The sequence below is a fragment of the Aptenodytes patagonicus genome, chromosome 1, assembly GCF_965638725.1.
Source record: "Aptenodytes patagonicus chromosome 1, bAptPat1.pri.cur, whole genome shotgun sequence".
Taxonomy (NCBI): domain Eukaryota; kingdom Metazoa; phylum Chordata; class Aves; order Sphenisciformes; family Spheniscidae; genus Aptenodytes; species Aptenodytes patagonicus.
The window spans coordinates 3,381,402-3,408,144 of record NC_134949.1 but is presented as its reverse complement, the minus strand read 5'-3'; the positions used below and the strand labels follow the sequence as shown (position 1 = coordinate 3,408,144).

Below are 26,743 nucleotides of genomic sequence, written 5' to 3'. Positions count from 1 at the left end.
GCCCAGTCAGTCGAGGTTTGAAAATGACTTAAGATTACTTTACCTTCACATCTCATTCATTAAAATGGAAGGATCTTCAAGTTTGGGAGATGCCTTTATGCTGATGTGTTCTGCGTTTGTAATTCCAGTGTATCCATTTGCACCTTTTTTTTGTCAGGTAACTCCTCCCACCTGCAGCTCTCGAGTCATTTCAGCTCTTGGGAATACCCACTACAAACTGCAACACTATAGACCGACTAGAAGTCACTGTTGTGCTTCACCTGCTTTCTCTGTGACTTTGCTAGAGGCAAAAAACCCAGCAAATAGTAATTATGGTCTTAAGTATTTCTGCAGAAACACCAGCAAAATGCAACCGTCTGACCAAGGTGAAGATTAGTGTTTACTGCATGCACAGACACAGAGAAGTTTAGGCAGAGTAAGTGATGTGCCATCCAAACGAGCTGGACGCAGACCAGTGGAAAGCAACAGAGGTCTTGAGGGTCTGCCCGCTCACCTCCACACCCCAACAGTCCCTGTAACAGCGCTGGCCGTCAGTCCCCTCTGCATGTCTCAAGGGGAGTGGTTGTTACCAGTCTTTCAGGTATCATCAGAGTCGGCCCGTAACGCTGTTCCAACTTTTTTTGCTACATACCTACCCATCTACTCACCCACTCCTACCTCCTCTCTCACTTGCCAGTCTAATTACCCGCCCACTCACATTTTCTCTTTCTCACTCAGTAACCCACCCATTCACATGTTTTTCATTCATCTCCCCATTCAGTTACACAACCTGATCCTCAAACACCTTCAATCCGCTCACTAATAGTAATTTTACCTCCTATGATACGCCTGTCCTCGCCTCTCTCATCAACATCCCTACCCTGCATCGAGCTTCCCGGTGGCCTGAAGGAAGACAGCTTACCGCCCCAAGCTCCCAAGGTCCATGAGGCCCCATGAGGTCAAGCTCTCTGCGCCACACCAATGCTAACCCACTCCTGGGATCCCTTCTGAACGAGTCCAACGCCTTCTTCCGACACAGTGCGGATGGACGGTGGGGACGAGGACTGCGCAGTGCTGGTGCTGGCCCTGCCTTTGCCAGCTTCCAGGCGTGCTGTGCCTCCGGCGGGCACGCAACACACACCCTCGCCCCCATCCTACAAAAAAACCTTTATTTGGAGGCTTGCAATACAACTCTCTCATCCTTTGGGGTGCTCTGAAAGGAAAAACAGTAGTATTGCTTCAGAAACCAGAGGAGGTCTGGGGTAAAGGCGCTGGATCATGACCATAGGCAGCTCCGAAGGGACTGGCTCAGGCCAGCATGGCCATGCGCCAACTCACACCAACTGGCCTGTCTCATGGGGTGACAGCAAAACCAATGCCCATTTGTCCTCTTTGTGGCCACCGAGTATTTGTTTTGGGGGGATACTGATCTAGCTCTTTGTGGTCAAGACAAGAGAGAACTTTGGAGACAACCCTGCTTGGGCACCCAAGGCTTCTGGTAGTGAAGACCAAGCCCTGAAGAAGAAACAACAAGCAAGCAACCCCCAAATCCCACCAAAACAAGTGAAACTATAAAAAGAAACAACAGTTACGAAGTGAAGAAACTCTGAAAAAAAGACAGGATAATGGAAAGCTGGGGGGGGGGGGGGGGGGGGGAGGAAGACTCAAATAACTACGTTACAACTTACACTATTTCTGTCACTAACGGAAAACTAAATTTTTCATTTTCCCTGTAATGCCGGAATGTAATGTAATGTAGAGTCTGCAGACTTGCCTGCACACATTGCTTCCCTGCAGTTTAAATGCCACAATAGAGTTAAAAATCACTTAAGTTATACTGGCATAACTCCCCCATATAAAAACATTTTCATTTCCGAATAAAATCAGCCTTTTCAGGTAATTTGCAACAATTTCTCCACTGACACCAGAACAGACCACTCTTACACTGAAATAAAATATGCGTCTGAGAAATTATACTATTAGCAGTTCAGTTTAAAACCTATCTTCAATCAGTATAATTTTCTCAAATCTTGAAGAACTGAACATGCAGCACTGAAGTGATACATCTAATATTCAAGAGCACACAAAACTATTCCGCTCATATTTACAGGCTGTTAACACCACAGAGAGAATTACTTAAAGATGAGAACGTAGACTTGAAATAATATGGTGAAACAAAGAAATGGAAAAATTTAGGCCAAAGATCAGGCGAAGAAAAATCTCACCGTCAAACTTTGTGGAAAAGACTCCAGAAGATCGAAGTGGAAGGCCAAGTTCTTAGAGTATCTCTAGCCATAAACCGCAAAAAAAAAAAAAAAAAAAAAAAAGTAGCAGAAAACATGTACTGGCAAGAAGACGGTCTGGATGATCTAATGCACTTTCCATCTCTAACATCTATGATTCTGTAATTCCGTAGGAGCGCTTAGCAGAGGGCTGGCAAACTTTTGTAGCAACTCAATCGTCTGATTACTGTGTGATAATCAAAGTGTTCAATTAAAAGGAGGTCCTTGTAGCTGGGTGTTGTAGCTATGCCATGCCACTCTCGTTCAAAGTTGTGCATTATGTTGCCAGTAGAGAGCCTGATCTGAATGGCAGGCGTGCAGTAATTACAGAGTTGTGGGTAGCTCTCCTAAATAGGCAAAACAGAATTTAAGTAATTAAAGAGACAATCATCATCTTTCTTGCAAAATGCCCGGGGTCAACTTTTGACAGCGGGTTTGATAATACAGACTTCAACTTTGTCAACATTTATGCATGCAAATAACTTCACTCATACATGCAAGTAAGCGTTAGTGTGGTTGGATCTATACTATACAGCATTTTTAACTATTTACTCTTGATTTGTGCACTGAGAAAATCCTCCCTTAGGGTAAAATACCAGATTGTTTCTCAGATCATGTGCTTTGTTTGCTATTTTCAAGTTATTAGGTAAGCGTACACGCAGAAAGAAGAAAGTGCAAAAGGACATATGGCACGAGCAAAGCTTTTATGTTTAAAGCATGTGTATGAGAAAAATAGATTGTAACAATAAGAAGTTTAAGAATCGGGAAGATTATGAGAAAAATGCAGAAGAAGTGAAAAAACTCCAAAGCAGAATTGTGGAAACAGAAGAACAATTTGTGATGCTGTTCGAAAAACATGCCGAATTGATAAATGCCATGAGCCTATCAGGCTCTATAAATATTCCTTCTATACTATTTATTTACATTGATGACTAGAAATTTTAGTAAGGGACAGACTCCTCTTTGCCACCGTACGATGGTATTAACCGTCTTCAGTACTTAGGCTCTGAACAGAAAATGGAAATACAGGAGGAGTACCTTGACTACTCATTGTACACAGATGCTTAAGTTAAACATTGACACCTAAAATCCGGATGCCAAAGGAAAACAGGGAAGACTAAAAATCAACAGATTGCTTGTTTTGGAGAACAAGGTTAAGTTAGCTCTTGCTTGAGCTCCACTGTGATTAAGGGTGTGTGTGTGTGTGCGTGCGGTTTCCTGAACAGGTTGAACTGAACTTCATGCACATGTCACTGAAAGGGACAGTCCCACCTCCTCCTTTCCTTCTGGGCATGAGTTTCTGCTGCTTCCCTATCAGCACTAGCAGTCATGCAGCAATGCAGTGAGTTGGATCAGTTCTAACTTTCCCAAAAGAAAAGAAAGGGAGAAGAAAAATCTAGTTTTCAACCAGATCAGCAAATTGAGCTGGCCTGCCTCAAGGCCACACGGTCATCAGCACTGACCGTGGAAGAAGCTAACCTTGAAACCGCACGTGAAATCTGCAGAGCAGTCAATTCCTTAGGTACACTCTGGTCACACTAAAACAACATCAACTGCAAGACAACATGTCATGGCGATCCAAAAACATGTCCACAGAAGATCGTATTGTCACCTTTAAATAGTAACCCAATGGCAAGAGCTCACCCAGGAAGCTGGACACTTTTACCCCTGCAGATCCCACCTCCTACAAAGTCCTCAAGCCAGCAGACTTCAAGCAGAGCTTGGGCTGAGGCTGCTTTCTGCCCTCCCGCTGGAGCTGGGCCAGCGCAGAGCAGAATTCAAGATTGACAAAGCCGTAAAGAGAAAGCACTGCAGGGCAAGTATGACTCCATGAGAAAGAGACTCCCAGGAGAAGGGGTAGAGACCTATACTCTGGTCCCTTCTCCAGGAATTGCTCATGCCTACTACACTGAAGATTAGATAAAACGTATACACAGCTCCTTTTATACTAAAGCTTGAAAAATACATCCTATGAGCTACGTAAATACACTTAAGAGCCAGTGAGAGCTCTGCCCTAACAGGAGAACAGCACATACCTACCTGTATTCTTGGAAATATTTTTATTTTTGGTGGGTAAAAGAAAATCAAAGAGCAAAGCTGAGATCTTCACAGTTATGACTCACTGCTGCCAACCTCATGTTTTGGCAATAAAACTGCATATAGACTCTCACAGGAGCCTGTAATAACAGGCCATACGGGGAATTTCAGTAGCCGCTTACATCCTTAAAGTTACAATTCAGGTGCCCAAACTTGGATTGCAAGTTAAAAACGCCCGCTAGCTTCCACTTACTGCACCAGTGAACCCCTAAAGTCACAGCACGGCATGGCAGCACTGCTTGCAGGCAGCCCAGTTGGCCAGCAGACATGTGGGAAACAAGCGAGGGAATTAGACACCAGAGATCATCGCACACAGCTCTATCCTGAAAATGCACAGATAAAAGTGGCTTCTATTCATACCTCACGCTGCTGGAAAACATGCATTTTTATTTGGCTCAATGAATTTTTTTTTTTTAAATGTTGATATTACCATTCAGGTAGAGCAATGGAAGAGGAAGCACTCCTCTTTTCCAGGTCCAATTTTGAGCTCACCATTTTGCATGCGAACTTCAGCTGCAAACTCTGCATTTAGATAGCTACGGGCCATGAAGAACTTAACTCAAAAAATTTACAAAACAAACAACAAGAAAAAGCCAACAAATTCTCTACACCTTGCCTGTAAACTTTCGCATGGGAATCCCTCAGAAATGAACAACAAATGAACGCTATCAAGACACTGCACAGACCTAAAACGTCAAGCACTGCGTTGGCTTAGTAGAAGACATCATACTACGCACCTGCACATCTCATTTCAGATTGTGTTAGTGTTTTCCTTACATGCTTGTGTTTAAAAAGCTACTGTTTATGATAAAGGGGTTTTTTTTGTTGTTTTTTTTTGTTTGTTTGCTTGGGTTTTTTTTTTTACAAAATCAAGTCTTTCACTACCTAATGTAATAAGCAGAATTCTGCTTCACAGAGAAAGTGCTGTTAAAACCTGCCTCCATGTGCTGCCTTTTTTTTTTTTTTTTGGTCAAGATAATCATGAAAGGCATGAAGAAAGGTAATCTCTACACCATGTATTTTAGATTCTCTCAATCATATTAGGTGACATTTTAAAAACTGCAAGGAGATGAAGATACTACAAACATACATGTAAAAAAAAAAAAAAATCGGGTTCCAAAATACCATTTTTTCAATTACTTTGGGTGTGAACCATCCCTGTGCACTGCATCAATGGTAACAGCCTGCTCCCCAAAACAGGTGATTTTCAAGAGCAGCGATTCCTCTGCCCCACAGGTGGATACACAACAACGAACTGAAGATCTAAGACTCCTTCTCCTCAAACAGGGCCTACTTGTAATTTCGCAGTAAAGGAAACTGCTCCAGTGTAAGCCTGAGGAAATTTGATCCACCACAGGTTTAACAGTTAACAATTTAGGGGCTATAAAAATTCGCAACTTCCTTTCTTTTTATCTGAAATGATAAGAAAACAATGATTTTTTTGTTTTTTGTTGCCTTTTTTTTTTAAAAAAAAAAGTCCCTCCTGAGAACATTTTGATAAGCTTATGGTTAAATAAATGATTTTCAGAAGATATGCAGTTAATTCACAAAAATACCTGTCAAAAATCTAACTTCGAATACCTAATTCATATAACATTCTCCTTTATTTGTTTAATTCAAGTAAAATATTTTCCTCCGCCCTTTCCTTTTCATAGGCTTTTCACACCCACATAACAACCAAATGACTCTTCCCTGACCCGGCCTCCCACGCCTTTTGGTACAACTGCTCGCTAGAAAGTCACCCCGTGCTTGAGCTCTTCTCCCAAGATCCGAAGGAAGCACTTAAGGAAAGGAAATCCAGTACAATGCTAAACCTTCCTTTTTTTTTTTTCTTAACCACTGGGTTTATTTGCAGTTCCACAGGGACGTGTGGTGCACGGACGGCCTTCTCAGTTGCTGTTTCGGAAAAGAGGGAAAAAATATCCACGAGCACCTTACTACAACTCCCAACTCAAGTGGGTTTGGGAACGCAAGGCGTCCCGGTGTCACCCACCCAGGGAAGAACAGCGGCAGTGAATTCCTCCCTTCGTGGTGGACGGTTAGGACACAGCACCAGCAATTCCTACAGCTGGTGTCTAGAGGGGACCTGTCACAGAGCATGATAAATTCAATAATCACTATTCTGCTTTCCCCAACTTCCAATAACCTATGCATTCAAAACAATATTCTAGAGATCCAAGAGCTACAGTACCACATATCAGCATCCAAGTAAAGCACTGAAGGAAAAGTTAAATAACACTATCCTCATTTTATTGACAACTAAGAATAAATAATGACTTGCCCAAGAAGCGCCCCCTCCAAAAAATCCCTCCCAAAACCAGTGGCAGAATTGACAGCAGATTCAGGGGGCACAACTTCCAGACCTAGCTCCGTCAGCCAACGTGATTTCTTCTAGCCAATAGTATGTTAATGATTTAGGTTTTTTGAGAAACCATTAATTGGTATCTTTTTTCTTGCGATTTACAGAGCCACTTAAAAATAACATCATTTCTATTCTAGGCATATTTTAAGAAAAGTATCATTAGATTTAATTCCAGGGATGGACATCTGATTTTCACGTGAAATTCCAGAAGACCCAAGTCTTGTTCATTCAGTAAAGTGTGACAGGGAAATTACAGCGTAGCCGTGACTCCAGGATGACAGGATCCCAAAGCTGGAGGGCTGGCCCATCCTCTTTGCTTAGTACCAATGTTAGCAGAGGTTTGTAGGTTAAAGGTGGGAGGGAACAGCAATTTTAAATTGTTTTTGTCGACCTGATCGACAAAGTTTCCCCCGTTATTTACAGACTCCTGAACTGCAGCAGGCCAGCTAGTGTTTTCTGTAAAAGCTGCTCCAGTGAAAAAATGAATACACCTTGCCATGTTGATAAAGCTGTTAAAGAGCTTTCTTTCAATTACATTTAGCAAGATACCATCTTAGCACTGAAAATGAGAAGTACATAAACTTACCAATGCATTATCAGGAGAAGCATCAGAAATAAAGTTTAGGTGTTATTCAGTAGTCAGCACCTCAGCTCCTTCCTGGCACAAAATAAATCCCACAGGCAGCAGGTACTAGAACCGTCTCTCCTTTGCTAGTCATACCCGTATGCTCACAGACGTCTTCTGAATCTGCCACCAACAAAAGAAACCACAATAAGACTGTTTCCCTAATGCTTCATAACTGAGTCAGTAGGTCAACAATTCTTTCGGTTCAGGAGCCAGACCAATTCCCTTAAACACCCCTCTTTTTTTTTTTCTGATGGAGAAGCCAACTGTCTCCTGCCAGTGGCAGCCCATCTGCTTCCAGAACAGAACCAAACCGCTCCAAACCACCACCTCGTTTTGGCGCAGACATCCGTCCTGACGCAACTCCATTTTGTCTCTCACGTCTGGGAATAACCACGAGAAAATACTTACAATTGAAAGACAGTCAGGAAACTGCTCCTTGTGCACCTTGCACACTGCTGCCGGCTCTCAGCCCACGTTCTCGTTTCCCATCCTTGAGATGGAGTGGCATGAAGAAGGGCACTTCACGTAATACCAGACCTATCCCCAGTCTGCCTTGTTCCATGCAAGCACAAAATATCCTGCGTGTGCATTTCAGGCGCACTGCTCGAACAAAGAGAAAGCTCTGAAGCTGCTATCCCTCTTCCCGATCCATGACTCAAAACGTCTGGTTGAAAATTGGTTTCGTAATAACCCTTTAGTACCACCTACTCACATCACAGAGTGATTCTTGCAGCAAATGCACAGGAAATCACCAACGAGTGCCAATGGAGCTACTATTCCAAGAACTAGCTCTTTCGGTTATTCCTTCAGCATTTGGAAACCGAGATGCTTTTACTTTCCCTATCACACAGGATATATTTTTTTTTAAGAGCTTTTAACTATGATCCTGTAAAATACTTTGTTGATAAATCACCAGCTGAAAACTTCCTCACTGTAAAAAAAAAAAAAAAAAAAAAAAAGAAAAGAATTTCACAATACTCATTCCAGAAAATACAGTAACTCCTTTCTGGAAATAACTCACTGGACAACAATCAAAAGCGCAGAATTAATTTACAGAGACAGTTTGCATCCTGCAGAGCACACAAAGATGGTGTAGTCAGCCACGTGCCTTTCTGACCACCAACAGCAGACCCCTGACTCACCCAACCACAAGATGAGTCGCTATGAATGATTTCCTCTTCTTCCACACTCCCCCGCGGTGCTCTGTGCCATCGGCATATCCTGAGCCTAATCCCGACTTTGATGGAAATTCCAAAACTCATCTCATAAGGCTGTGGCCACCAGCTAACGATGCAGCCATCTGCTAGCTCCTGCTTTGAGTCACCTGTCAGCAATACAAAAGGAAATTACTCAGCAGCGAGCACGTGGAAGCCCACTGCTACAGTCTCTCGCGTACCCCTTATAGGAATACAAAATTCTGGAGCACTCAAATCACCCTGAAGGAAAAGTGTTATATTCTGTAGCTCTAACATTCAAAAAGGTGGAACTTGGCTAAAAAAAGAAAAAAAAAAAAGTGACAGGACTGCAGACAGAGAGCATTTTGGCTGGGTTTTCAATGCCAGCATCACTGAAGCTGCCACGGAAGGGGGGGACAAAAAAAAAAGAAGACATTTCACAAACACTAGACCTTCACTGTGCGTGACAAGAAAAATAATTAAAACAACTGAGAGAACTAATCTGTGGCTGCTTAGGAAGTTAACTCTTCGAAGGAAGTGATTAAGTAAGAGAACAAAAGCGAAGTGTAATGTTTATCAAACAAGTAAACTTAACACACAAGAGTGCTTACTCATGTAAGTAAAGACTGAGTACTGCCACAGCCCTCCCCGCAGGCATAGGTTCACACAGGGCTTGGATCTTATTGATTATTAAGCAGTTATTATGTCAAAGAAAGAAATCTTTTAAGAAATACGAAGCACTGCTTTGCCAAAATGCCAAACGCTATCAGAAAGGCAGCCACAATGTCCTGTGCCTCTTTACGAAATTCCCTTTATCTAACTGCTATTCAGGACAAAATTCACAAGGATTTTGCTGAGAAGACCTGATTAACCACTACGGTATTTACAAATTCAGTCCAGCAACAGTAATTTTTTTTGTTTCATCACAAATTACACAGCTCACGAATTCAGCCCTCCAAAACAAGACTCCCAACTTCTCCCAAAAAACAGCAGACGAATAGAAGACCGTTAGTACACATGACACTCTGAATCTTCAGGAATTTCACAAAAATTAATTAATACTAAAGATCTAATTGTCTGACCTGCTTCTGCATGCAGAAAGAGCCAGACCTGGTGCCTCTACAGTGGGGGAGGGAGGCACTTCTTGTTCCTGTTTCATACTTGACTTTTTTTCCTGCGCAGGAGATGATCTAATTATTCAACGTGTCAGTATATTGCTTTACCCTTTCTTGTGTGTCTCCTTACATTAACATATTTTAACAATTCAGCTCATTAGGAAGGAAGCGAGGAACAAAACGGCAAACTGTCCTTAAAAATCAATCACAAAGGCAGGAGTCTTTCCATGTTTTGTCCTGTACCTATCCGAAACTCTACGAGAGCACACAACCAACGATGCTGAATGTAAACCAGCGACAAAGCTCCCTAAACCCAATCCTCACACTGCACAGATGTAAGCGTACCTGTTCAAGGCACAAGCCTGATCGGCGAGCTCTGCGAAGGAATAATTTTGGGTCCTGCCCGATTAGGAAGGAAAAGAAACTCCCAAATGACAGCCCTTTATTGTTCCCAAACGTGCTGATGCTCAGCTGCAGGCACTATCGGTGAGAGGGGGTTGATGGATCTCATGTATAATAATCGGGCACGGGTGATGAAAGCGAGGGACCAAACCACATAAGGCTGCTACCGATCGACTTGAAATGGATCTGAAAAAATGCTGAAATCCAAATGCAACGTGCACGGCACCTGCATTTGCATACGCAGGATGCCAGCCGAAGTTTCCGAGCCTTTTCATCAAATGCTTTTCTTACAGCAAAGAGCCATTCAGTACCCAGCCCTTTCAGCAGATAAGCATTTGAGAGATGTTCTTGTGTTTTAAACCTTGCATGGAATTACAACAGGTTTGCTCGTGAATTGGCTCGAGCAGGGTCCCCACGGCATATATTAAAACCACCAGTTCTTGGGAAACATTTCTTCAGCAAGTTTTGTGTATAATAGCAGGTCCTATATATAAACCTGTTTACGACTATTTCTAAAGAAGAGCTCGTTCTGAGGCAGTTCCTTTATTGTGATCGAACATGCTGGATTCATTCCCAGTTAAGGCTTATATAAGGCCTTCAAGGAAGTAGAAACTTATTTTGTACGAAATCAAGCCAGTATAGTAGTAGGTGCAACGGAATTATCCTGTTACACATTAAGTTTTACTAATAAAAGACCTGCATTGCAGTCATAAAGTCAAATGCTGCATCCCACTAGTAGAAACAGTCAAATATTTCCTGCCATAAAATCAAAACCTACTTAGTCAAAGGAAGGACGACAGGTAAAAAGCATCACGCTCCTTAAAATAAAAAACATGTAGTAGCTGGAATGGCTCATTTTCATCACTTGTCCAAGTCTGATTTAACTTTGGTTTAAAAAAAAACCCAAAACACATTCAAAAGACAACCATTTTCAAATGCATGATGTAAACTTTCTCAATGCTGTTGTTTTTTTACAAGTATGTTGTTGGTATTTTTTTCTTCTGAACAGATCACTCCACTGGCAGGTACATTCACTCCGTCTAATAAATAACACAGCTTTCTGAACTGTGGTCCGCGGTACATCCGTGTTAGGCTTATTCCCATGGCCTCTGTTAGGAGCGAGCACGCCCAGGTGTGCTTGCAGGGATGGCTCACTCCAGGAACCCTTGCGAGGATGCAGCACCGTAAGTCCGTAGCAGGTTTGGTTCCTACGGCCTCACACAGGCCTCTGACACCACTCCAGCAAGATCTACGCTTCCCAGGACCACCAGATACTGTCAAGCCACACCAAACTCAAACTCAGGCTTTAAGACCAAAAGCTGGGTATGTGACCAGGTCTTAAAACTCAAGCTCTTGCTAGTCTGGGAATAAAACCACCAACTGGTACACTGTAGCATCAAGCTGATCTTCCTTCAGGCGCTTTAAAATGAAGAAAACAAACAAACAAACAAACAAACCCTACCCCACTACACAAAAATGAAAGATTGTGAATAATGTCTTACGGTGGTCTTCATGCTGCACAGAGGAGACCTGGTCTAAGTGCCATGCAGTGTTGGTGCAGGGAGCCTGCTTGGGCTAAAAACATCCATGTCTTACGTGGGCTGGGAGGACAGCATGGCTCCCTGAGTGGGCGCGCAGTTAGTACACACACACAGTCAGTGAGACAAAAATACCCACTTCAGGGTCATTTAGGTGTCTACATCCAAATAAATAAATCAGTCTCCACCTGATTAGCATGGGCACTTTCCACAGCACTTTATCGATAATGCCAGGGCTTTTTCCTCTCGGCCATGTCCCATTTTGTGCTACCACACAGAGGCAGTTCAAGGACTAAACCAGCTGCAAACTAGACCTCCTAGTTTGCTTCAGATTAAATGTTACAGGACTGACCTTGGAGGTACCTCAGCCTCACCTTTCAGAGGGGTCCACAATACAGCACCGAGGTTCAGCACAAAGTACTACCCTAAAATTTTCTTTGGAAAATATGGTCAGAGACGCTACTCATCCTTCTGCATCTTCCTATTGCTAAGTCTCTTACCTGGGAAGTGGGAGACATATTCTGCTTTCTCCTCCCATCCCCACAGCCTAGCAGTGTGCTGTAATTTTGATACTACACATTTATGAGCTGAGTGGTGACCTCTCACCCCTCTTTCTGAATCATGCCGCTGCTCAGAAACATAAAAGATTCAGTGTGAGAGAATATGCAAGAGCAGCTTGACCCTTACCCTACAGAGAAAAGGACTTCTCCAGGCATTTGGAAGTCTAGGTTTTGATTTCTTTTCTTAATCCTCTTTCTGCATTTTACCTAAGCTATATAAGCAGACCTCAAGTTAGGACAGCTACACTTCTAGCATTTAATACTGGCACACTTTTTTCCTTCCCACTTAGCTTACTGGCAATTCTTAGATGTTTAACTCTTCTTATTCCTTCTACAGGCATCTTCTGTATTATTTTAAGTTTGTAATTCCAGTGTTGGCAATTTCAGGGTTTTTTAGATTTTGTCTCACAGGCTTGCACACAAACAGCATGCACAGAGTCTGGAGCTGTAGGAGCTGATAGGAATGGCTGAATTCTGACCCTGGCATGAAAAGGATGACTTGAGGGGCATGTGAGGCAGTACGGAATTGCTCTCCTGACTTACTCCGGTAGCTACAACAGATGGATCACATAATCCAATCCAAACAGCAAACAAGTTTCTTGGTAATAACAGAAAAGGACACGATGACCTCTAGGTAAAAATCCTAGGAACAGCAAGCACACAAACATCAACCTGAGCAACTTTAATTCTGCCCCAGAGCTTGAACTGAAGAGAACAGTAAAGACGAACACCCAAGACAGATTTAATTCAGACTGTAATTCACTGCATACACATGCCAAATTGTGGTATAAACCTCTCGTCTTTTAACACTCCTCATTGTAAGGCCTATTCTTATCTTGGTGATGAGTGTAGGTTTTTTAGGAAGATTTTGGACCCTTTTGCAATTTTGGTGCGGCCTTTAGCAGAGAGAAAGCTGGAAGTACTTCAGGTTACTAGCTGGGGTGGAATATGTCCTAGTACTGATCTACAAATGCAGGGCATCTCATGCCGGGGCTCTGTTGATGAATTACGGTACAGCTACAGACAAGCACGTTATTGTTACCTCCCTCTCCCCGAAACAAAGGTGCTTTAACCTTTGATTTATTTTGTTTGCCAAGTGCATTCAGTTCCTCAAAGGGAAGGCAATACCAGCATAAACTCTGTTTTCTTGGTGTGAAGGCACAGACCTCTTGAGTTAGCATGTACCTTATGTAACAGACTAAAAATTTCCCTGTTCCTCCTTCCGATTAACAAATCCTTGAAGAGCTCAGTTCCCCAGCACTCAGAAAGCTGATATGGTAGCAGGGTCGTAAATATTCATTTTCTGCCCAAAACAAGGGAGCATTTCAGAAATAACGAGTATTGGGAAGAGGGTGGATTTTGGAGGGGATTTCCTTTAGTTTGAGTGCTCTTAGTTTATACCACTAGATGGCACGTTTGAAACTCTTGGCATCTCGGTGAAATCACAGCAAAGTCTTCGCTCTGCATCACACCACGTTTACCCTGCTAGCCTCGCCTGGGATGGAAAAGTACAGGTAAAATGATATCTCAAGAGCCAAAGAGCTGAGATACGAGGACAACAGCATGTAAAAATGTGCCCGTGTGGGAAGGCAACAAAACTTAGCGACCTGAGAGCAGGACTGCATGACGTCCTGAGCTCCAGCACTTCTAACTGTGATCCTGGCGTGGCCTTGGTAACTATCACCATTCAGGGTGCGTTCAGGGCACAACCAAACAACAGGGAAGATTTAGCCAACCCCAGCATCATGTTTTGCCATTGCAAGATCGAGCTTTTCCAAAAGGGTCAAGCACTTTGCGTCTCACAGACCCAAGCGCTCCATGGCAGATAAGCAAACACGGCAGCGGCCCACGACCCACTGAGTCACCTTCACGGGCAAGTCACCTCTTGTGCTGGACACGTTCTGGAGTCTACCTAGCTGTGCCCCGGTGTACTGGCCTTGGCAGGGGTGCCAGCGTTTGGCAGCACCGCTTCCTTTAGGCTTCTTGCTTGTTCTCGCTGCCAGTTCATTAATTTAACTCAACCCACTTTAACAGTGCATCAGCACAAGCATGTATCCGCCCCAACTAACATTCCCTCAAAAAAGAACAAGTCAGTTCAACACCAATGTAACGATCGTGGGCCCTCAGAGACGGTACTTGTCATGGCATCGCACCCCACATTCCCTGTGTGTGCAATTTCAATAAAACGAGGATTAACAGTTTACTATGAGTGCTTCAACACCTGACTCAGTCCTTGGACCTGGCACTCATGTCAATGGAAAAATAACTGTCAATTTAAACTGGAGGAGGAAAGACATTTTGTTGATAGACCCAAGGGCAATGGCAAAGAGTGCTTCTTGTCCGGATGGAAGAAGAAATACCCTCTTCCCCCTTCCAAAAAAGAACAGCTCAGCCCCAGCACTGTGGAGGGAAAAAAAAAAAAAAAAAAAAATTGTTTTCCTTCCCTTATGTAGGATTTAGCTCCGTAAAGATGTCCCAAACTAAATGGCAGAGCGACACTGAACTGCCCTCACTATCATCAGCTTCACTGAAGGACCAAAACATACTCCTGAGGCAGTACAGGAAAGCTTGCAGCAGCACCATCCATCCTAGATTGCTCTTTGGGAATTCTGCTCTTTCCTGATCCATCAGTCTGGCACTATTTGTGTATTTACATATTCATGTTGACATAGTATCAACCTGCTGGGCAAATACTCCTCCAAATGCACCAGAGTACCCTTCTGTGTTGATGTCTACAGACTCTGCCAACAAAGAATCTGTAGACATCAACACACGGCAGTAGTATCCTGCAGAAATACTCCATCAAGGCCTCTATTTTCAGTGTACAAACAACTCAAGAGAAACTAATTTCAAACATAATGATGCAATAACCTCACTTGAACCTTTTCAGCCCCCTTGGGCCTGCACTTTGGATGCAGCTCCTACTCCTACAAGGACATGCCAATGCAGAGATGCCAGCAGTTTGGGGAGACTACGGCGATTACTACAGTCTGAGCTCCGTTTTTGGAGCTATGGAAAGGAACAGCTGTAGGCTGTCCCAAAATGCAGGTTTCCACTGGATGATGCTGAACCTCTTCCAAATACGTACCTACCGTGTATTCTGACTGCTTTTAAATAGGAACCACAAGTACTCCAACAGACGGATTTGTTTCTCAGCGTAATTACAAACTCCACTGCAAAATCTGGTGGGGAAAAAATGGCAGATATCTATAAATTAAAATCCTTGGAATTCTATTCCAGATTCTTCTCCTAAGCCAATGAAAGAGAGGAGACTTGACAAGTGGGATTCATCTCGCTTCTATTTACATACCTGCAGAGTTGATGTTCAAATCTGAGTTAGTCACAGGGAACCCCTTTATAGTCAGTGCAAAGAAACTGTCATTTGCATGACATGATATATCTGACTTAGTCCAGACAGTTACTTGGGTTGTTTTCCCTCACAGAAGGGAAGCTGGGAACTTCACAGCCCTGTCAGATGAGTAATGGTGGTATCAATTCTCAAATGCTACTTTAAGCTACTGCAAAAAGCGACACAGAAAATGGGAGCTTTTTGATAATGACATTGTGCGGACTTTTCTCTATCTACTATCCTATCAGTACTTAAAGGGGGCTTATGAAAAAGATGGCAGCAAACTTCTTAGCAGGCCCTGTTGCGACAGGACAAGGGGGAATGGCTTTAAACTAAAAGGGGGTAGATTTAGACTAGAGATAAGGAAGACATTTTTTACGTTGAGGGTGGTGAAACACTGGCACAGGTTGCCCAGAGAGGTGGTGGATGCCCCATCCCTGGAACATTCCAGGTCAGGCTGGACGGGGCTCTGAGCTACCTGATCTAGTTGAAGATGTCCCTGCTCATGGCAGGGGGGTTGGACTAGATGACCTTTACAGGTCCCTTCCAACCTAAACTATTCTACGATTCTACTTATTTAAGTGGAAAAACACAAGTAAGAGTGTTGCTTCTTGAAGTTTTTGTTCAAGAATTCTCTCATTCAAATTTACAAACAAAATTTTGCAGCACTGGTCTAGTACACAAGAGGTGGACGAAGAATTTGGGCCAATGCGCAAAGGGAAAGTAATTGATCCGTTTCCACTCTTGGATAATTTGAAAGCAAACCCAGCAACATAAAGAGCAGAAAGGGGATTTCATCACGCAATATCCTTCTACTTTAATATAAGGCTGTTTATGAGGAAGGAAGAATAATCTTACGGTTAAAGGCAAGATGTTCAAAGTGCACTACCAACTCTGGACTGTATTTCCCACTTACGTTAACCAGTAAGTCTCCACCTCAATGCCACGCACATCATGTTTACTGCCTCAGATTTACATTTCTGGAGAAGACAGTCACAGAAGGAGATCTTCTTGGGAGGAAGAAGAAATGGGCGCTGCTGAAGCGGCTTCTCTAGAGCACAGCATCAAGGGCTAAGCTCTCCTTGTACAGAAAAGCTGACTGCAAATAGGATGGATCCCAAAGACAATTACAAGGATATGGCTATTAATGAGCAGAGTTGAAACTCGCGACATTGCTCTGGCCTCTGCAGCACTGCTTCATTTGATGTATCTTATCTGGAAACTCCCTGGCCAGGCAGCCTTGTTCTCAGCCTAAGAAGAGTTAGCAGCAAGCGTTTCCTTAACCTCACTGCCCCTTGGTGATCTCCTCCTCGGCAGGCAACCGCACATATATAAACAGCTTTCTGAAGAAACTAGAGAGACCAAAGGGATCACTTCTGCAGAAGTAACGTGAACTCCTAACACCTGAGCATGTGTCCTGGGGCCATGGTATGGGCCTGGCTATGCCCAGCTGCAATCTGTCTGAGCTGGACCTCCGCCTGCAAAGAGAGGCGATCCTGTAGTACAGCACTGCTCCCCATGCTAAGACTAACCTCAGAGGCATCACAATAACTTTTAACGCAGCAGAGGGTTTTTTTTTTTATTTCAGAGCTTTATGCTGCTGATGCAGAATCAGACCTTGAAAACGTAGAAGTAATTCATACAGCTTTTAGTTCTCTTTTAATTATTTATCTCCCATCTGCATAAACAGACCCACTCCACTCTCACCAATACTTGTAACTAAATTACTATATTACGGTAGATTAGCAGCTTCTTCTGCAAAACCGGCAGCATACGATTGGCTGCCAGGAAAAGTCAACATCCTTGGTCAAAGAGCATCCAACAATTAATACACTTCATTTAGCTGCCACCAATGATGTCACCAAGAGCAAAGTACAACAACAGAACTGACAGCCAGGCGGGACGGAGCTTTTCTCAAGTATTGTTTGAGCGACAATCAAACCAACCCCTCATTGTTTATCTGCCTGTGGAAGTGGATGGCACACAAACAGCTACCTACGTGTTTCTCAACACATACTGGGAGATGCTCGGGCAAATTTATCACTGGAAGAGAAGAGCATATCCAACGGACTGCAAGCTGGATCATGTAAATTTGGGTAAAGAGAATCCCATTAAAGAAGCAAAATTAACGTTACAAGTATCAGATGAAAGATTTCATTTCAAAAGCCAGCGCCTGAACAAAAATTCAAGCTACTTCGAAGACATTCAGGTTATTCAGACAATTATTTTAAAATGGCAGAGAGAAACAGTCTGATGATCCATGTATGGAAACAGGAGCCAGAAACTCTGAATCATTCATAACAACACTTAGCAGTTATATCATCTGCAGATCTCAAAGCTACTCCGCAAAATGGGTATGAATCGCTGGCACCCAGCTGTGGCTCCTCTGCAGTCGGCTGGCATCACACCGCTACACCAGGAGGCCTGGAGAGCACGAGGGTGCTTTCCAACCAGCAGTCAGTAATTACAGCTTTTGTCCCTGTTTATCCACCTACCTACCTGCAATTCTAATTTAGCACTTCCCATGGCTGATAGCTACGGCCATGTCCAACCTCCCTCCACGCAAACGCAGGAGAAAGTGACGTTTTCACTCAATTCTGTGATACCTCTGGCAAATCTCCTTTTTTAGAGTCAAAGCTGCTTGAGAGCTGTGTTTTATTCTGATCTCCAACAGCCACATGGATTTGGTGAACTCCTCAGCACCTGTTGTATCCACGAGTGATCCTTCATGCTACTTGTATTTAAAAGTAACACAGGGCTCAGCTGAACCCATCTTTCACATCCCTATGTGCCTGTGCTGTTTTTTCCTCAGTCATATTTATACTGAAGCCCTTAGATTTATTTTGCAAGAAAGAGAGGCTAATGCACTCAGAAGATAAGTGGTGTGCTGAAATAACAAAATGACTTTCAAAGATAACAGCAGGCTCCACATTGCCAGAGCGTTGGCTTTCCACCTGATCCACTCAATGCCGCTACACCCAGTTTGAACATTTGTTTTGAGGTCGCAGACGATTCCTATAGACTGTGCCCCAGCACCCCTCTGCGTAATGGCAACAGCTGTTCCACAGGGCAGAAGTGGAGGTCTGAAGGGATATTTGCCTTTTAATTGCAGAACACCTTGTTAACAACACTGCATTGCTATTATCCGTCACTATTTCTGCAGCTACCTGTGTCCTGGTTTCGGCAGGGATAGAGTTAATTTCCTTCCTAGTAGCTGGTACAGTGCTGTGTTTTGGATTTAGGATGAGAATAATGTGATAACACACTGATGTTTCAGTTGTTGCTAAGCAGTTTATAGTAAGTCAAGGACTTTTCACCTTCCCATGCTCTGCCAACGAGGAGGTGCACAAGAAGCTGGGAGGGGGCACAGCCAAACTGGCCAAAGGGACATTCCACACCATGTGACGTCATGCTCAGTACATAAACTGGGGAAAGCTGGCCGGGGAGGCCGCTGCTCGGGGACTGGCTGGGCATCGATCAGCAGGTGGTGAGCAATTGCATTGTGCATCACTTGCTTTGTATATTATTATTACATCATCATTATTATTATTGTTATTATTGTTTTATTTCAATTAAACTGTTTTTATCTCAAACCCACGAGTTTTTCTCACTTTTACTCTTCCAATTCTCTCCCCCATCCTACTGAGGGGGGTGGGGTGGGTGAGCAAGCGGCTGTGTAGTGCTCAGTTACCGACTGAGGTGAAACCACGACAACCTGTTAGAGCTGCACAGTGAGAAATATAAGCAGCTCTAAGTATGGGGCAGGTACCTGTTTCTACATCGCTTCAACAACACCCCGTTTAGCCAGCCCCATTCTTGCTGTACCTATGTGCTAAATACCGAGGGTATCAGCTGTTGTGATCAACTGTCCACGAAGGATCAGAAACACTGCATGCTGAAAGCTTAAGTAAACGTAAACCCCACTGTCCTGCAGCTGAAACTCCATGATAGGACACATTTCCCTGAACTAGAGATCTGGCAAAGAGATACAATTAAAAGGAAGAAGGGGGACGGAACGGGACAGGACGGACACCAACCCAAGAAAAAAAAGCCACTACCAAAACCCTGTGTATTTCTGCCAGCTATGAAAGTCTCAGACACTGAAAGTTTAAGTCCCTTCTGCACTGTTCATCCCTCAGTCTGTTTTGCTCCATATTATGTACTTAAACCAACACCAACACCTCAGAATGTATTTTAATCAAGCCCTGATTCGCAGCCCGTTTTTACTAGCTACCACGACAATTAGTGTAAGATTAAAACCTTACATTCTCTCAACTGCATCCTTTTACCTCTATCTGATCCCACAACTAAGTCATAATCCGGAGTTTTAGATACCCTTTCTTTCCACTCCAGTGATGGGACAATGGAATGAGAAGCAAAATCCCTCTGCAGGTTGAGCCTGAATTAGGAGGGACAAAGATTTTATTAAAATTGGAAAACAACTGGGATTGAACAGGAAAACACAAACTAAACCCATTGGGATAAATGAGATTCTATCTTGTAAATCTAGTTTTGGGAGCAGGGTCCTCGTTTTATATAAAACTTTGTATCTCACCTCTTGAGAGTTTTCTGTAACATAGAAGTTGCCTTGTAAATATACGTTTGACATACTTCTCCCAGTAATGCAAACATAATATAATGAAGCTATAATAACTTCAAAGGAAGAGGCTGCTCAGGGCAAAGATGAAAAACATTTATTGTCACCCAGACAAATTTTTTTTTATGAACTTGCTCAAGCAGAATAATTTTTACTATCACCTTCTCCAGGCACGCCTTCAAAGCGAAGCGAAGCTGCTTCCCCTTGACACTAAGCTGCAGAGAAAACCACTTCCTGGTCAAGCCCAGCTTGTGCCAAGATACTACTCGGCTGAGCCGCAGTGCCAAGTAGTGCCGAGAACCGCAACTCACAGCAAGGACCAATTTTAACAAGCACAACTCCCTGCTTTTCAAGGGGCCTATCTGAATTCCCCTTCTTCCAAATTTGCCGGATATTTCTAAGATTTGTCATATATTTATTTCCTTCAATAAGTGTACCCATGTCCCTCCACTGGCCTCAGCTGATACTCGGGAATTACTCTCTCCTGTCCTCCTCTACTCCGTTATTTACACAAAAAATTCAGTCTCCCGCTTCTTTCTCAAGTCCATCATGTGTGTCACATTATTTTCATTTCAAGTATCGTTTAAATTCAGCAATAATGGTCCTCGGTCTTCACTGGGAATACTCAGACTTTTTGAAGTCAGTCCACTATGTCTAAACATGGAGTCAGGAAATCAGTTTTTTTAAAAGGCATGTAAAATTTGGATAGTTATTTTATTGTTCTTCTTTCAGTTCATAGCGGAATTTCAAAAATAAATGTTACTAAAAATTAAGGCTCCAATGGACAACATCTTAATTTCATGTGGATTACTGACATGCCTAAAATGCTTTGCTACATAAGGACCTACCAAGAGACCTCTAATGCTTCCAGCAATTCCAGTGCAGTCCAGCTGAGTCCAGCGTAAAACACATCTCTGCTGAAATGGGGGAACTTGCGTGTCCTCCTGCCGTTCACACTCCTGTGCCAACTCTAGCACTCGGTTTGCTCCATCCAACTGCATGAATCCTGCCCCCAGTGCAGGGTCCAAGCCTGGGTTAAGGATAAAGATGGGGCAATCCTCTCCAGTGGCAGTGTGGACTTAGGACTCATTAAGGGGACTGCGAAGATAAAGCCTAAGCGACCAGAAAAGAGAAAGGTTATGAAGGAACAGAGAAATACAGATGTGACCAGATGAGCTACAGTCTGTCCGGAAGAGGGCAGTGACAGAAAGCAAGGTTGTCCTACAACCACCAGTCCACAGTACAACAGACAACCTTGCCTAGACAGAGTACTCTGCATCACCATCATATTAAAAGGTTAAAAAAAAGAAAAAAGGCAATTAAAAATATGTGGAAGTGTAAATTTTTCCAACAAGGTTCATTAACGATACCTACTGATGTTGAAAACAAATAGGCAGAACACACACGAAGCTTAAAATGGTCATTCAAATCACAGCAGTCTCACATCAGGCTCCTTGACCTTCAGCGAACTGACTCTTGAGCTGTAACAAGAGTCTCAGCGAGGGGTCACAATACTGAAAGAACTTACAAGTTAGTATAAGGCGTATTTGGCAAGTGATGAAAATCAATACAGGGATGATCAGTTAGAAGAAGTTCATTATTGGTGTGTCTGATCTTCCCTTTATCCTCTTTGCCTCTATCACGCAAAACCACACACCTGCTTTTGGAAAGTATTTATTACTTTTAATGACAAGTGTGACTGAACAATTTTCATAGCATTGACTGGTGGCCTTTATTCTGCCAGGCATTTTTTCACTACAATGACTAAATAATCACAACTACTTTTAAAATTTTATTTCCAGCAACGTTACCGGGTAAATGCCACAGACAGCTGATCCTACTCTGAGTAGGAGGTTGGGCTAGAGACCTCCTGAGGTCCCTTCTAACCTAAATTAATCTATGATCCCATGATGCAAGTATCATGTTATAAAATCCATGCAGGCTTGTTCATGTTTTTTGGGTCTCATGACCAAAAAAAAAATTACATCTCTGCTGCCAAAAGGTACAGAATTGGATGGCAGCAAAAAAGGACCTAGCAACTTTCATTTATACTGGTAATGCTTCAAACTTGTCTATACTTCTCTGAAACTATTTTCATCTTGGGGTCTGGAAATTCCCTATGCCCCACTTGTTCCACTTCATAATACCATTTATGCTCACATGTATATAAAGCAAACTTACTCTGGCACAGTCAGTGATATCTTATTTATTTCCCTGTGAATTCCTCTTTGAAAAGTGTAAGGATATGGAGCAACCAGACGAGTACTACTAAAGAAAGGTCACCCAAAAAAGACAGTATGTTCTCTAGTTACTATCCACATTTAAGTATGAGGGAAAATTTGACTATGTACTTCCTCCCAACCGCACTGCTCTTAGTAAGTCATTATATTCCCCAGAGTTACAGTGCAGACTTCTGGTCAGCCCTAATTCTGTTTTCACCCAACTTCAATTTAGCCTCTACTTCAGCCTCCTCCAGCCCACACACTTACATGGACGCTTACTTGTACATGGTACATGTTGAAGTAATCTTTAACAAGTTAACTCAAGGAATCTGCTTTATGTCAATCTAAAGTTGTCAATCCCTTGAAAACTAGTCCTCTTTCGCACCCTTAACTCTACGTGAAAGGAGACAGATCTTAAGGTTAAATTTTTCCAACTGAGCCCAGGGATTTCATTCCCAGTACTGAGAGCAGGTTGGCTATCTCGTCCAGAACTCTCCACCACGCCTTTGGTTTGTGTCAGCTGTTCTCCATGGCAAGTCAAAGTTAAGGTTATAGAAGGTCTCTCCCAGGTTTCAATGTGCAAGTATTCAAGAATGAAGATTCAGGACTTAGAAGGCATGCAAATGAAAGAGGAGAAGATCAATTAGCAGAAGATCAATTAGCATTACACCATAATTTTGGGGACAAAGGTACTGCAACTCTGCAAGGAAGGACAGAATTTCACTCTGGAAGGAGTGACAGCAAAATGCATTTTGTGTAATCCCTTTCCCTTGCAGAGTCAGTGTAATCCAGATTATTCCGCAGCCGTGACAGAGGATTTGAGAAGTGTTCTGCATCAGGAACTTCCAGCGGGGTTCAGGTAGGATCTTCAGATTTAAAATCAGGCTGTAGATTCAAATTCACCCAAGTGAGAAGTCAGAAATACATAGGTAACTGGAAGTTTATGTAAAAATTTCCTGTACTAAAAACTCACCGAATGCCCTTTTGATCATAAAAAGGAATTAGCAGCGTATAAACAATTTATATAAGGAGACTTTAACGATTTTATTGTGATGTGCTATTTAGCGTTTGCAGAGGATCCGATTATAAAACTTTTACTTAGTTTTCCATGAGTCACCCTCTGAATAACATGTTTTGATTTACCTAACAGCAAGAACTCTTGGTAGGAGACTGTTTTACTAAATGTGGTCATCCAGGCCTATCATCACATTGCTGTTGGATGCAAATTCTGTACAGCAAAAGGAAATTTTGCTCAGTGAACATTAACCAATTGTTCAATCTCACCTAGCTTTGAAGTGTAACATGGTGACTTAGATTTGGGCTGCAATTATACTAAAGGCTTGTCTCTCAGAACAATCTGGCAACATTTGGATCACAAGTGATACCGAATACACGGCTTTATGCGATCTCAAAAGAAAAGCCAGTCACACTTCTGGACCATGAAGCGGGAGTAAGGAACTCTAATACAATACAACACAGTCAACTCTCAAGTATGTCTGATAAGAGGAAGCTGGGGTAACCTAGTTAATGAAAAACCATCAATAACAATAGTATTCTTTGCAAAGCCAGCTCCTGGCATCTTTGGGTGGTTTTATTAGCTTGGCCACGGCACTGCAGAAAGGCGCAGATCCAGCCTGGGTCCCAAAGCAACATGGTCATGCTCTTCTAACACAGCACGTCAGCCTCAAGGGTTTGTGCGGAGCAGTTCATGTGCTGCACAGTGCTTTACAAAGCCTCCAACATCAGGGTTGTTTAGTCCAGAGTCAATATCACTGCTCTGGTATTTGGCCACAGTAAAGTCACCACCCGAATAGTCTGCTTATGGACGTCACAGACCTGACTACACACCAGACTGCTTCAGCTCAAACAGCAGTAAACTCCTGATGGCATCCTGGGGGCTGGGATTATTTTTGCCCTATCAGCTTCAGATCTTCATGGGAACACCCATGTTCGAGGCTAAGATCATCTCAGGAAGAAATAATTCTTCCAGCAAGGAAGAAACTGGCCGTTCAAAGAAGTGGGGAGAAAAAAATTAAAAAGAAAAAGCAGATGCCGATAGAGAAGAAAGAAGCCACTTTCATCCTCATGAGAGCAATGCGCTCCAAGGACTGCAGGTCCTAGCACACAGTGCTACACGAGTACAAAGTACATAACCGCACGTATGCCAGACAAAGAGCAGCAGCCCTGAAACAATCAAAGCGGTCAATGCCCAGTCTCCTGAAGACACAATACACAAAATTTCCACCAATTTCATTTTTTCCGTGACTAGCTCTGTTCCAAACACCAATAACTTGCATAACATGAGACTGCTCAGAGCAGCAAAATCCAAGCTGTTGACAAAGGTGGAATATACAACAGTGTACCGATACTCTAGAGAAGTACATACATGGGTGGAAAGTCAGTAAACAAAACAAAAATAAAATGCAGATGGTATGTAGCTAAAGCAAACTGTATGGTTCACTGCATACCTAGCAGGCCAAGAAGGAAGGGAAATTCCTTCTCGGGGTTTACGTGAACAATGAGTTTCCCTGAAAACTCCAGGAGGCCGTTCCCAGCTCCTCCGCTGGCACCATTAATAGGAAAAGCAAATGCTGGAAAGGTTGTTTCAGTTCATTACCAACCTCAGTAAAAATCTCAGTACCGGTGAACTCCAGTGTAGATCAATGTGACCTCTTGCTTCAGAGTGGTATTTTTGTTACAGCATGTACAGCACGCAATGCTGCTTTTTAAAAGAAAATACAGCTGTCGATATGCCACCAAGCTCAAATCGATGTTCCAGCAGTCACACAGGTCCAATCAAACCAAGTTCAACGTGTTGCTGTTCAATCCCATGCTTAGGATACCAGCCAAACTCTCCTCAATTTTAATACAAAGCATGGAAAAGACAAAGACACAATGTGTAACCATGCAACTGCAGGTGAGGGGTGAACTCTTGAAAGCAGCAACCCAGATACTATACATGAAAAATCAGTAAGTGCTGTAGACACCCCTATCAATGAGAGTTGTGAATAAAATACACATTTTGGAAGTCTGTCACCCCATTTGTTAGCAAGCTTTTGATAACTGGGGATGCAAATTCAAAGGAATGTGCCTCTGAAATACTTCATTAAAATATGCTCAAAAATCCATCAAGAAACTCTTTAAAAATCTTCTAAAAGCAGTGACACAGAGCACCATAACACCTAATGGCTATTTAAAAAAAAAAAACAAAACGTGGCTCTTCTGTCACATTGTTTCTATTGCATTAAAATGTCAGCAATGGTTAAAATGTGAAAAATAGGAAAGTCTCACCAATTCAAACCAAACCGCAAACCACTTCGTAAGATCATGGAATTCTACAAGTTAACAGACAAATGAACAAACATGCACACCAATAAAACTGCACAAGAAGAAACATGCCAGCTTCTATTTATTTTCATTTGCTGTGTTCTGCAGTTTAGGAAAAAAAGGGCTATAGCAGTTGAGTTTTGTTAAAGCTGGAGGTAAATTTTGGAAGTTTTCATTAAAGAATTAAAAATAATTTCCTTTTTCAAAATGGCTTCGATTCAAAGCAGGGATGTGAATGGAAAAAGTTACAAAAGCATTTCAGAACCTGAAAATAGGGAAGACTGGAACAAACATGAAGTCATCTATGGATAATGCTCTCCAAATATAAATTCCTACACTCAGCCTTTTGGTAATACTTTGATGTGTGCTGTGGTTAAAGAGAGTTGAAAGAAAGGACAAAGAAGAGGTAGGTTCTTTAGCTGCATGTATGTGCAACTCATTATTGCAAAATTTTAGTTCAGATATAAAAGCCGGTCTGAAACACTGGCACAAATTTTTACAGAAGTTTCCATCTCATGTTTTCATAGGGTTTAGAATCACTAAAGAATTTCTGATTCTGTGAACAATTCCAAATACTAACCTCATTCTACTGACAGCAGGCACACAAAGTATGTACCAGGCATGACCTAGCAAGCCAGGGAGAAAGACTGGAGTAGGAAACTGTCTGCTCTTCTCATGTCCACTTTTTCGGCATACATGAGGCCAATCTTTCCTCTCTTAATCTCTTGGAAATCGATGGCAAAAATACAAATATTTGAAAAACAATTCACTAACTTATCACTTACAAAACCAACTGAAATAGGGTAAGAAGAGACAATATGACCTTGTTTACCTACAGTACACTGAATCTCTACTTAGTCAGTTTCTTACATCTAGTAAATATATGCTAGCACATTTACAACTTTTGAGAAAAGAGGTTGAAATCCAACCTGTAAATAGCTGAATTAAGTCCAGAGAAATATTCACTAAAAAAAAAAAAAATACATGCAGTTAATCACTGAACACAAGTGCCAAGACAACAAATCCATTTGTGAGATTTTTCATCTTGGGTTGGTCACTGAAGGTGTCAGAGTCCCGCTGACGTTGGACAACTGGTTGCTCATTTAACTG

The 26,743-nt window shown here is 42.5% G+C and overlaps 1 protein-coding gene across 2 annotated transcripts in view; it reads right to left on the bottom strand.

The window, feature by feature from the left end:
* Positions 1-26,743, bottom strand: part of LOC143164689 (endonuclease domain-containing 1 protein-like) — a 172,803-nt gene that overhangs the window by 80,815 nt on the left and 65,245 nt on the right. The window contains exons 4-6 of one of the 2 annotated variants that reach the window (XM_076347643.1): positions 8,491-8,672; positions 8,061-8,279; positions 7,307-7,948 (exon numbers count right to left, since the gene is read on the bottom strand). The exons of the other annotated variant lie outside the window; for it this stretch is intronic. The gene's annotated coding sequence lies outside the window, so the exon portion shown is untranslated. The remainder of the gene's footprint in view (positions 1-7,306; positions 7,949-8,060; positions 8,280-8,490; positions 8,673-26,743) is intronic. 2 annotated transcript variants of the gene reach the window in all.